Genomic DNA, 13,212 nt, shown 5'->3' on the forward strand with positions numbered 1-13,212 from the left:
ATTCTGTTTCCTTAGTCTGCCTGTCTACTTCTGAACAGTATTACATTATTTAATTTATTTTACGATAAATCTTTGGGATACTGAATAGAGCTAGTCTTTCATTATTATTCTTCCCACTCACATACATTTTTATGGATAGCTTCACTTATTAATCTTTCCAAGCGATCTTTAAAATAGATTGTCAGATCCTATCCCTACCTTGAAAATCTACACCCAAACAAAGAAATCTCCAAATAATACTTTGGAAATTTGATTGGAACCACAATGAAATTATAAATTAACTAAGGAAGGTTGCCTTCTTTATACTACTGAATCATTACATTCAAGATAATTTTATTGGATATTTGTGTACTTTAGGACAACAGTAATAGCATAACTAATGTCTGCATACATCTCTTTCCCAAACTGTAAGAAAATACCATTTTGAACCTACTTTATTTATCCGTGTACTAGAATTGAACATATGGATGGTGAGAATCAGTTTTTTCTTGTGTGTTTTGTAATTTTTATTTACAGACTCCTTTTGAGTGGATTATTTTTCTCATTTACCATTTCTTATTTATTTATTTATCTATCTATTTATCTATCTATTTACTTACTTATTTACTTACTTACATACTTACTTACTTACTTACTTACTTACTTACTTACTTACTTACTTAAAATCTTAACAGTGTGTTCTGAGACTCACAGTCCAGAACCAGTATTAGCTCAAGAGTCCATCTTATGGTGACATTAGGGGACATTCCAGATATAGTCGCCAAGGGTGAAAACCACACGGCCATGTGCTGGCTACAAAGCTGGTCTATTTCCTTCAGTTATGCTTGGTGGTCAGCTTCTTAGAAGACCTGGATCAAGATAGAAGACAGCTCTAGCTTTATTTGATGACCGTATATATGTGAGTAAGTTTTGTTTCAGCTTCTCTTTTCATAAAGTGAGCCTGGGTCCAATCCTCTACCTGCTGTGGAACACCTTAGTCCTTTGTATGCTGGAGGAAATGTACTCCTACCTGTCTTTTTTGCTTCTGGCGTCAGAGTGAGGCAAAGCAGAGCCTTTATCGTTGCATTGCATTGAATTTCTGTTTCATTTCTTCTCCATGGAGATGTTTACCTTTGTGTGCGTTGCTGTGCATGTGGGTATGTGGCTATTTCTTTTGAAAATGTTCAGTTTTATATTTTATATGTTACTGTTTTATGTTTGGAGTAGTAGGAAGATTTAAAAATACAAACTGCATTTTGATTGGAAATTCCTTATTCCCTCTGTAGAATTTCAAATTGAATTGATTTCTTGTTACATTTATTCCTAAATATGAATTTTATTAATTTTATTAATGTGATCTTTCATCCATTATCATTTCAAATAGGTCATCGTACAATGGAAAACTATTGAGTTTTATATATATAAATTTGTTAATTTTTGTAATAAGCTTCTTTAATGAGTTCTTCTATTTTACAAATAGTTTTTGTAATATACTCACCATTGTATCCATAATAAAATTATCTGAAAATAATGACATCTGAAAATAATGACAATTTTGCCTATTCTTTTCTAACGGGTATATTTACTTTATTCTTTTGTATATTAGCTATAACTTTAAAAAGCATATTGTTGCTCTATTCCTAACTTTATTGTATTAGCTATAACTTCAAAAAACATATTGTTGCTCTATTCCTAATTTTAATGGGAATTATTCAGTTAATATTTAATGGAAACATTTAATGTTTCACCATATTGTATAATACACCAGCTTTTAAAATTTTATTTAGAACTACTAGATGGCAGATTAATTTAAAAAGCATTTTAAAATCTTGAATCTTATTTTAACTTAAACATAAGCAGTGATTTGCCACACTTTTGTTATAGAATCAAGGCTTTTTATTTAAATACAGACTGTTGCTTGGAGATTACATCCTCTCTTTAACATAAACCATACCTATAAATCATTGTCTATAATTTATGTGTTTTTTTAAGTACCTGGAATTTTAATCTATTTATGAAACCACATGATTGCATAATACATCCAAACGTGATGACTGTATCCCAAACCATTATAGTTTTTTTGAAGTACATTAAAGTTTCACACTTATTGTATATCATTCCAAATAATTCAACTTAATTTCTTTAGAAATGGTAATTTTTTTTGGCACTTATATTTTGTTGATTGTTGTAGCGTCTAAATAACTCACTTTGTTATAGCATAGTATGACTGATATAAACAGGTTTGGAACGTAGAATTTAGTATACACTAAGTTGGAGCAAAAATTAATGAGCCCATTGAAGAGTGGCCTATGACCAGTATTCATAAATTCATGATCAATACATTTTCTTAGGGAGTTAACATTTATTATTCCTAGATGTTGAGCAAATAGATGTGAATTAAATGTGCTTTTTCTAAATGTGTATATTTGTAACCCTCAAAGAAACTCAGCATTCTGATTGTGTTTTTCTTAATTAGAAGTGTCAATTAAATTTTAATATGTTTATTTTTAATTTTTGTAGTGACAATGCAATTTTTCTTTTAGTGTAAATTATATCATTAGGTTTCTTAATATTAAGCCATCCTTACATTCTAGGTATATTATTTTTAAAATTTTATTATTACAACATATTAACATTGTAATACTTTTGATTGTTTTATTATTTAACCTATTTTAATCTAATAGATTGATCACATTATATACATTACCTGCTATAATTTTATTTAGGATTCTTGCATTAAAATTCATATATGAAATTTGTCTACTTTTTTTCAAGCTTCCTTCATCATATTTTGTCAATTTTTATAGTAATGTCTTGAGTACTCATATCTTAAATGGCATTATTTTTAAAATTTTGTCATGGATACAATTTTCAAATAGATGTTTCCTACACTGAAAAGTTTCTTATTAATAATAACAATAGCATTGGTATTAGTCATCACCATCTATTTTACTCAAACTTCCGAATGTTTCTTCAATCTTTAGTGGAGAGCTTCTGTCATTTTTTGCATGAGTAAATAAATGAAAAATGAAATGAAATATTATTATATCATCTATTTAATAAATGGGCTGGGAATAGTTTTTCTTATTCAAAACACACATACATACATACATGCATACACACACACTTTCTCTCATACCATTACCGAAATTAATACAAATTGAAATGATATCTAAGAGTCTTTTTTTCCAGTGGCGTCAGATACAAGATTTCCACTGACACTAATAGAACTTCAGTGAGTTTATAAGAAAATGGATCCCAAGGATGGCAAAGTTTATGTTTTTCAAAATTGTTTCACTTGAGAAAATTAAATTTTTTTCACATGGGGGGTGGGTTTAAATAAAATGTATGAAAAGGCAAGTAATAAAGTTCTTGAGCATTTAGACATGAATTCACCTTGATCGTTTCTACTTCCTGAAATGAACGTTCTATTATTTATTTACTCACTCATTCAAAGTGCACTTTCTTTGTGATGGTGTTTATTCAATTCTTAGGTAATTATTAAGCATTTATAATCTTTTTTCATTTACTCATCCTATTTGGACAGAGTGGGAGGGCTGGGGGCAGAAAGAGTATATGGTATTTTGAAGTTATTAGCAATGTTTTACAGATGAGAAATGCTTTTGAAGAAATATAGGTAGGTATGTATCTAGTTATTACATTTCTGTTTTGAAAATCAAACATTCTATTATTAGCAGATAATTTTCTATCTCTAGTGTAAGTGTGTAATTTCCCATTTTTAAGGTTCATAAATATGCCATGAAGTGATATTTTTATCTAACAAATCCTCACATTAATGCCTATATTTATTTTAGAATCAAGCATGGTATATTACCATGCAGAATTCATTTTACATTTTTGTTAGGAGACATTATTAAACATTTCGCGTGTTGTAAATTATTTATAATGCTACACTCAGCAGCATCTTGAACTACTTGCTGATCTGTTTAGAATATCCATCTCTAATCAGAGTCTGCATATTCACAAAGGGGGAAAAAACCCTTTTTGTGGTCTTTAAAAAACATGTAAGAACTGAATTTATGAAATGGAAAAGAATCAGATCCTAATACACATAACTGATGGTAATAAAATTCAGAGAGATATTATAAATTAAAGTGATAACAGATTAAATATAGAAGAAACAAAAGCTACCTTGTTGTAAAACCAATAGGAACAAATCTCACCGGAGATTAGCCTTTAGTTGTTAACAAAGCTATGACAAGAAGACACTTGACACCTTAACAGTGACAAACAGTTGAACCAAGAGTAGAAATATTAAATATTTTTATTATTTATTTAAATATTAGAAAGAACATGGAATAATATAATAATCTTTCATTATTTAGCTTCTTTCTCTTTGGGTTTGACATTTTCATATTTGCCACAATTTTCTTAAGGAAATTGCCAAGCTCTTTCTTTAGCTGGGCTAACTTGGCTTTAATTGATCTGTTTTCTGGTTTCCCCAATTTATAATTAATAGCATGAAAAGAAAAACCCATTTGTACTGCCTATCCCTGAGTAGCCATAGCTATATAATGTAGAATAATGGATAAATATATCTTTACATTTCCATCCAGCAGTCCAGCAGTAATGACTTAAGTCTGTTGTTTGGCAGAACTCCCAGGTACTTATAAAGAGACCAAGATCTCTGCAAATGATAGATCCTTTCCAACACACTGTGCTGAAAATCTTGTCAATTGTAAAATAATTGTTAGCCATTGTCGAGTTTGAAGCAATAGAGATTTACATGACTATAGAGATCATTTTTTTTTTTCTTTAGAACTGTGTAGGGTCTAGCCAGCAGTTCTTGGCAGCATTTTAAACAGCATAAAGTTTCCTGGAAATGCCAAGGATCAGGTCCAGGGGAAACTGACTTTGTCCCTGTAATTATTTCCAAAGTTATTCTGTTCCAAAATAAAGCAACGTGAGGACAGGTCCATTGTAAATTTTCTAAGAGTGCTTCACATGCAAGGTCCTTAGATATTCCTTCCAGATACTTGTGTTTGGACCAATTCAGATACAGTTTCTTTGATTTTTGCTGATTGGCACTATTGCTACACTCTTGGTCAAAATATGAAATTTTAAGATTTAAGAGTCATAAAGGAACCATGGCCTCAAATGCATGTTCCATTGTGTGAGAGATGTCGATATGCAGGCCTATCCAAAGAATGGGTAACAGCATCAAGGATAAGAATTGATTCATATCACCCCCAAACAGTCATAAATGGTTTCATTTTTATGCATGTGGATGGGTGGAGAGGAGGAAGTTCAGTCTCCACTGATCTTAATGTGTATGGGAAGAGTGACTATTCAATGAACTTTTACAATATGCTTAACAACTTAATGAGTTTTGGAATGAGAGGGAGCATGTAAATCATTGCAAGTTCACTGTTTGAGGTGGGCATTCTTATCAGACAATACTGCTGTGATTGCATCAAGTTACTATAGAGACATCATCTCACTTTTTATAGGGTGGACTATAAACTATCCACATCTGCCCCAACCTCCACCCCATCCAGAAAGGGATTTGAAAAAGAATCTAGACATTTGACAATATTAGGTGAAGACCTGTTCTCAAACCATGTGTCAAGAGGTTTTCAAGTTTCATACAGAGTGGATGTGACTCAGCTTTTATATACCAGCTCAAGTAAACTTTGTGCTTATGAATTAGACAATACAGCACCTCAGTTTGTAGAACCTGTTTTAGGCATAAGTCTTTTAAAGACAAGGGAGGCATTTAATTGAAGTGTCAGAGCTGGAAGCAATTTCAAACATCATTTGGCTACTCTTTTTTCATAGGTAAGTAGAGACACAGAGATTATGTAACTTGGTTTGGTTCTGAAGTTAGTCAAAGCTGGATGCAGACTATAGATCTAACTTTTAATGATGTTTCACTAGATTAAAAAAAAAAATCAGGGTTTGAAGCAACCTGAAAATAAAGATCTTTTTTGTTTGTTTGTTTGTTTGTTTTTTATTTAACTTAGGGCATCTTTATAGAGTGATTTTTCTCTCCGTAGGTCACTGCAGAGGCCATCTCTAGTCATTCGGGTTTAGTTCCCTACCAAATCTCTGTCTCAGTGATTGGGAAAACACCCAGTATTTTCAGAAAACTTTTTTGTCTTCATGTTGATAGTTTTACTTTGTTTCTTTTTTTTAGTACTTTTTTATGGAAGGTCATCTTTCAAAGCTTTATCTTTTAAATTTTTTGTAACACTGGTGGAAATAACTCTTACAATATAGCTGACTCGAATTCTGAGACTTATTTATTTCAAAGGGGTTGGTTTAGAATAGAATTTATACTGTCTTCTGTACAGAATCTGTTTGATCTATTTTTTCAAAAGTTCAAGGTTTTTTGTAGCTTTCTGCTAAAATGAGTTACACACATGGCCTTGTTAATTGTCTCCGATGTCATGTGTACTTTGAACTTAACAATCCAGTACACATATGTCTGATAACCCATACAGTTTTGTACTCTGGTAATATTGTCATCATTTTCTTAATGATATCCAAATGCCTTAGGATGTACTGCCCAATCTGGGAGCCACTAACTACATGTGGCTATTTCAATTAAAATTAATTAAATTTAAATAAAATTTAACAATTCAGTTCCTTAGTCGCATTAGCCACACTCCAAGTGCTTAATAGCCACATGTGACAATGGCTACTGCATTGGATTGTATAGATATAGGACATTTCCGTTTGTACAGAAAGTTCTACTGTCACTCTGCTCTAGAGGAAGATCCTTGCATTTAAAATGTCTACTATCCCTGAAGAATCATATATAAATTAGTAAATATATCAAGCATGTGATTTCCTTAAATATTTCTAATTGAGAACCACAAATAATGTTAATATTTTGTGCTATTTTTGTTGACATTGTTACTTTCTAGCTGTGTAATATTGAAAAATTTACTCCCGTCCCTTTAATTTCTATTTTTTAAAGCAGAGGTCATAATATTTTATAGGGTGATTTTGAGAACGAAATGATACAATTCAGGTAAAGTGTTCAGCATACTATCTGGTATATATTAGCTACTTAGTATTCAGCAGGTCCTCAATTTACTGCTCTTCCACAATACAAATACTTAGTAATTGTTAATCAAAATGTATAACAACACCTTTTCTTTAAAAGCTCAGAAGTTAAAAGCAAGCAATGAGAATTCTCAATAACATGTAATGGTTATAATCTACATCCTAAAGCATTCGTCATCCCTATGAGAGTTTAGTAATACCCTGAAAGTTTTATTTTTATGCTTGTATATTGTTTAGTTATTGGACCTAATTATAGCTTATATTTGGGAATGGGATATATGTGTGTCTGGCAGGGAGATCAGGGAGTAAAAATCAACTTTAATGTGGATTTAGGTGTCTACAAGCAATACTTCTTTGTTGAACTGCCTTTCTCCAAACTAACTCCATGACAACAGTTGCTATAGAAGCAAAGTGGGCCTTCATCAGACACCAAATCTGCTGGTGCCTTGATCTCCAGAGCTGTGAGAAATAAATGTTTGTTGTCTAAGCCACCCAGTCTAAGGTATTTTTGTTATAATAGCCTGATTGAACTAAGACAAGTGAAGGATTTTTGATAATTCATTCGCATGTTCTTTCTCAAATAGCTCCTTTTATTTCTCAAGTTACCTCCTTGTAAGAAGCCTGGTCCATAGCAAAGTTCTACTCTGCAATTATCTAGGAGAACAAAGGCCGCTCAGAAGATATTGAATTTAGAACTGTCATCTACAATCATCTTTTTCTAAATGACGATTTTTTAGTTAGTGTCCATTTGCTTTCCTTTCTTTATATTTTATGTAGTATTTTGGCATTCATCATAGGCTTTTACATTCTGCATTTTATTTTCCTTCACTGTGACATAGATTTATAGATTGGCAGGTTTTCGTTTTTTTCCCCCAGCTCTTTCAATTTGTCTTTCCATTTTTCTCTTCTGCTGTTCCTTTGTAGGTTATATATTATATATAATATTGCCCATTTCCCCTAAACCCCTCCTCTGGCTATTTTAAAGATTATTTCTTTGTCTTTGGTTTATGACAATTTGACTGTGATATGCTGAGATGTGGTTTTCTGTGCATTAATCCTGTTTGGAAGGTTCTTGAATCTGTGGCTTGCTGACTTTGGTTTTGAAAAATGCGGGTTGCTGTATCATTAAATATTGTTTTTTTCCACATATGTTTTTCTCCTTTCCTCCTCTTCTACGATTCTAAATACATTTCTTATATGTGTTGTGTGTTTTTTTCTGTATTTTCCACCTTTTTCTCTCTATACTTTATCTGTATATTTTCCAATAACCTATTTAAAAAAAAACTATTTTTGAGAACAGTTTTAGGTTTACAATGAAATTGAGAAGGTACAGAGATTTTTCATATACTCCTTGCCCCACACATGGATAACCTTCTCTGTTATCAACATCACTCATCAGAATGATACGTCCTTACCAAAGATGAAACATCACAATCACTCAAAGTCCATAGTTTATCTTATGGTTCACTCTGGGTGTTGTATATTGGATGAATTTAGACAAATTTATAATGGTATGTACCATTATCATATTGTAAAGAATATTTAATTGCCCTAAATATCCTCTGTACTCTGCCTATTCATCTTTCCACCAGTGCCTCCTGACTCCTGCAATCAACTGATCTTTTAAGTGTCTCCATAGTTTTGACTTTTCCAGAATTTCATATAATTGGAATCATAATATACATAGCCTTTTCTGATTGGCTTCTTCCACTTCATAATATTCATTTTAGTTTTCTCCATGTCACATCATGTCATGGCATGATAGCTCATTTCTTTTTAGTGCTAAATAATAGTCTACTGTTTGAATGTACCATGGTTTCTCCATTCTCCTACTGCAGGATATCCTGGCTGCTTCCCAGTTTTGGAAATTATGAATAAATCTTCTATAAAAATCTGTATATAGGTTTTTGTGTAGGAATAACTTTTAAACTCCTTTGAATAAATACCAAGGAGAAGGATTGCTGGATTGCATGATAGGAGAATGTTTAGTTTTATTAAAATCACCAAACTCTCTTCCAACATGGCTATACCATTTTGCATCCCCACAAGGAATGAATAAGCACTCCTGTTGTTCCACATCCTTGCTAGCATTTGGATAGTAGCAACGTTCTCGATTCTGGCTATTCTAATAAGTGTGTCGTGTTGTCTCATTGTTGTTTTAATTTGCATTTCTCTGACATGGTGTGAAGCATCTTTTCATAAGCTATTTAACATCTATATATCTTCTTTGGTGATGTGTCTTAAGGTCTTCTTTGTGTATTTTGGATAACGGTCTTTATCGGATATGTCTTTTGCAAATATTTCCCACGAGTCTATGGTTTGTCTTTTAATTCTCATGATACTGTCTTTTGGAGAGCAGAAGTTTTTAATATTAATAAAGTCCAGTTTATTGATTGTGTCTTTCATGGATCGTGTCTTTGGTGTTATATCTAAAAAGTCATCACCAAGGTCATCTAGGTTTTTTCCTTTGTTATCTTCTAGAAATTTTATAGTTTTATGTTTTATATTTAGGCCTATGATCCATTTTGTGTTAATTTTGTGAAGGCTTAAGGTCTAGATTTATTTTTCATGTAGGTGTCCAGTTGTTCCTGCACGCTTATTGAAGAGACTATGTTTGTGAAATTGTATTATTTTTGCTCCTTTTTCAGAGATCAGTTGATAATATTTATGGGGATCTGTTTCTGGGCTCTCATTCTGTTCCATTGATCTATTCGTCTGTTGTTTGCCAGTGCCGCAAAGTCTTGATCACTGTAGCTTTATAGGAAGTCTTGAAGTTGTGTAGCATCAGTCTTCCAAATTTGTTTTTCATCTTCAATATTATGTTGGCTATTTAGGATCCTGTACCTCTCCATATAAACTTTAGAATCAGTTTGTCAATACCCAAAAAGTAATGCGCTGGGTTTTGAGTGGGAATGACCCCCCTTTTTTTTTAGTTTACTAATTCCCTGTTTCTGTGGATACTCTTTCATTAAACCTTCTTATTGAATTTTAAATTTCAGTCACTACCAGATTTTGTTAACCAATGTCACAATATAAATAAATAAATAAATAAATAAATAAATAAATAAAAATTTTGCATTTAAAAAATGTCAGTTATATTTTTCAGTTCCAGTATTCCCACTTAATTAAAAAAATAAATTCCAACTCTCCTGTGAATTTCCCTGTAATTTACTTGTTTTTTTGATCTTTTTAGTTATATTTTAAAGTCTCTAGATGATAATTATAATATAGGAACTTTCAATAAGTTGGTCTCTTAATAACATTTTTTCTTAATTTATGATCATTATGACTTGTTTTGTGACATAATTGATAATTTTTATTAAATGGTGAACACTATAAATGAAATATTATAGAAGCTCTGGATGTTATCTACTTCTAGAAGTAATTTAATTTTTTTTTTTTTTTTTTTTTATGGCAGATAAAGTATAAACAGATCATCTTCTAGCCAATACTGGGTTTCAGGCTTTATTAGGGACTGAACTACTTTTGGCTTGGCCTTACTCCTACGATGTAGTTATTATTAATTTTTTCTAGGCAGAGCCCTTTTGGGGTCTCAATAGAAATTCTGGATTTTTTTCTTGAGCTCATAGCTGTATATCCCTAAGACAACTGAAAACTCTACTTGCTCAGCTTTTTGGTCTCCCAGCTCTTGCTTCCCATTTGATTTCTTGGTGTCTTAATCTTAACATGCACAGTTTAAGAGTTGGTAATTGTCTTAAGGAGAAATTGCACACAAAATTTTGGACTTAACTTCTATTGGACCTCCAGAGAGGTCGCTCAAGTCTCAGGTGACTGGAAGTCCTGAACTCCAATCTCTTTGTTCTCAGACCATTGAAACTGTTACAAATGTCAGATCACAATGTTTCATTAGCTTCAGCATCTCTTATACAGGGAACTGGCAAATTCTCTGAGTAAGCTATACAGACAAAGGCCAAACTCACCTCAATTGCATTTCCCCTCTGTCTGGTAACTTGGCCCCTCCGGTCATTGCCTTTATTGCTTGTAAGTGTCTTCAAAAAGTTGTATTTTTCATTTTATTCAGATTTTCTCATTGGTCCTAGTAAGATAGTCTGATACAAGATATTGCATCACAGCTGAGAGCAGAAGCCCAGGATCCTGCATGTCATTCGATCTTCAACAAATTTGTGAAATAAACCTGACATGAAATTGAGTCTTCGGAAAGTTAGCTAACTTTCTATGGCACAAGCAAATAAAATAAATAGTTGGTCCTAGAATTCAGGTCAGGTAGTTTGATTTTCCTGTTACCATCATCCAAAGCCTGAAATATATTTCATATTCAGGATTAGACTCAGAGTTATTTAACTTTTTAATTCTATTAGCTAAAATATGCATTTTCTTTCCATGTTAATACGTTCTGTTAAAATAAAATTATGAGCACTTTAAATGATGTAATAAGAATACTTACATTTTAAAAATTGATTCAGATTTGCATACGGCTTATGCCTCTTTCTATTTTTCTGGGATTGACTAACATAAAACTTGTTGAATTCATTTTCTATAGGGATGTTAGTCATGAAGTCTCTTTATAAATAGATGCTCAATCATCATTTATCTAGGAGGCTGGGATCCTGCTCTGAGTTTGTATTGTTACACTCTGTCCTTTAGAACTTTATAGTCACAGTGTCGCAAATAGGTAAGAAGATTTTCAAAATTTACATTTCTATTGTTCTATGTTTCTTGATTCTTAATCTTCCAGGAAATCTTTTTTGAAAATGCATAAAAGAAGGATTCTTGTAAGACATTTTATACTCAGTTAAATCCTATATTCTCTTTGGGTATATGTTATATTTCGATATGAAACAGAGGCAGCAGAAAAGTTCAGGTTTGTGAATTCTACTAAATGAACTACGTGTGTTAGGATGATGGTGTAAACTCATGGCAGCCCTGGGGTTGGACGATGATAATTCTATATTGTCAAACTTAAAGAAATTATTTCTATTCAGTGTATTTATTAACACACTATGTTTTCGAAGCATTTTTATATTCATTATTCCGCTGGGTCCCCACAAATATTATGATGAGTAAGTTGAACGAGTCTTACTTTCTATTTTGGAGATGAGGCCAAAGACATTATTACTTATCCAATACAACACTGCTAGAAAATGGGTAGAACTGGGGCTTGAAGCCGATCTTCTTACTTTTTTCCCCAGACCTTTCTGTTAGACACAGTCTCAGATATGTAAGGGAACTGAACAGAGGCTTTATGGAAATTGCACTTTTGTCTAAGTTCTGAGGGATCAGCAGAAGAGATGATTTTGGCCATCAGAACTTTTCCACGTACTACATGCCTGATAATTTTATCTCTCTCTCTCTAGTCACATTTCCTATTTCATTAACAGGAGCTCCTAGAAAAATGCCTGTGTAGTCAATCCAATAGGAAGTCTCTCTCAGAACTTTTATTTCAACAAGTCTTTCCCTGAGGAAAATTCGGAACAATCATCTGCCCTCTTGGGGCAAGTAGCAGATTCTTAAAAATTCCTGTTTTTCTCAGAGATGAGGTCCTCTAACTACCTTAAAGAAACCCAGTGTTCTGTGGGAGGATAATATTGAACAAGGCGAGGAAAGTGGAGCTTGTGAGTCATAAATATTTACACTTCATGGAGGCTTTGGGTAAGAGTGAGAGAGTCGAACAGCACGACTTTATATATGAGGAGATGGCGGCACAGTTTCTGAAATAACTGAGGTGATACTGTTCAGGCCCCCAGTGCTAACATAAATAAAATTTCTGAAAGGTATTTTCTCAGTTGTTCAAGTTTCTGTGGGTTCATTTAAATCCCTAGTTTTTCTGCTTTGATTGATCCTGCTTTTGTCATTTAAGGGCCATTATTTGACCCACGTTCATCATTTGGGAAAGTTTTAACAAAGTGCGTAGCCCTGAATGCACGTAAATCAGAAATTTCAAGCAGAACATTTATTCATTTTTTTTCCCCCTTCAACTGAATTGCCTGAACACTGATAACAAAAACAAAAATAGGAATGTACTGGAATATAGTATCATTTAAGAATGCTTTTTCGGGGCTACTTTGTTTAATTAGGGTTCTATTAGAATTTTAATTTTTCTTTGTTTTATTTGCATAACAAGGTTATGAATGATGAAGCAGCTAGAGCCAGACGTGTTGGCTCCAAGGTTTGCAATTTAAGTAGGGAGTATTTTGCAAGAGAAAAAGGGAGGGAGGGAAA

The sequence above is a fragment of the Rousettus aegyptiacus genome, unplaced genomic scaffold (genome assembly GCF_014176215.1).
Source record: "Rousettus aegyptiacus isolate mRouAeg1 unplaced genomic scaffold, mRouAeg1.p scaffold_m13_p_2, whole genome shotgun sequence".
NCBI lineage: Eukaryota > Metazoa > Chordata > Mammalia > Chiroptera > Pteropodidae > Rousettus > Rousettus aegyptiacus.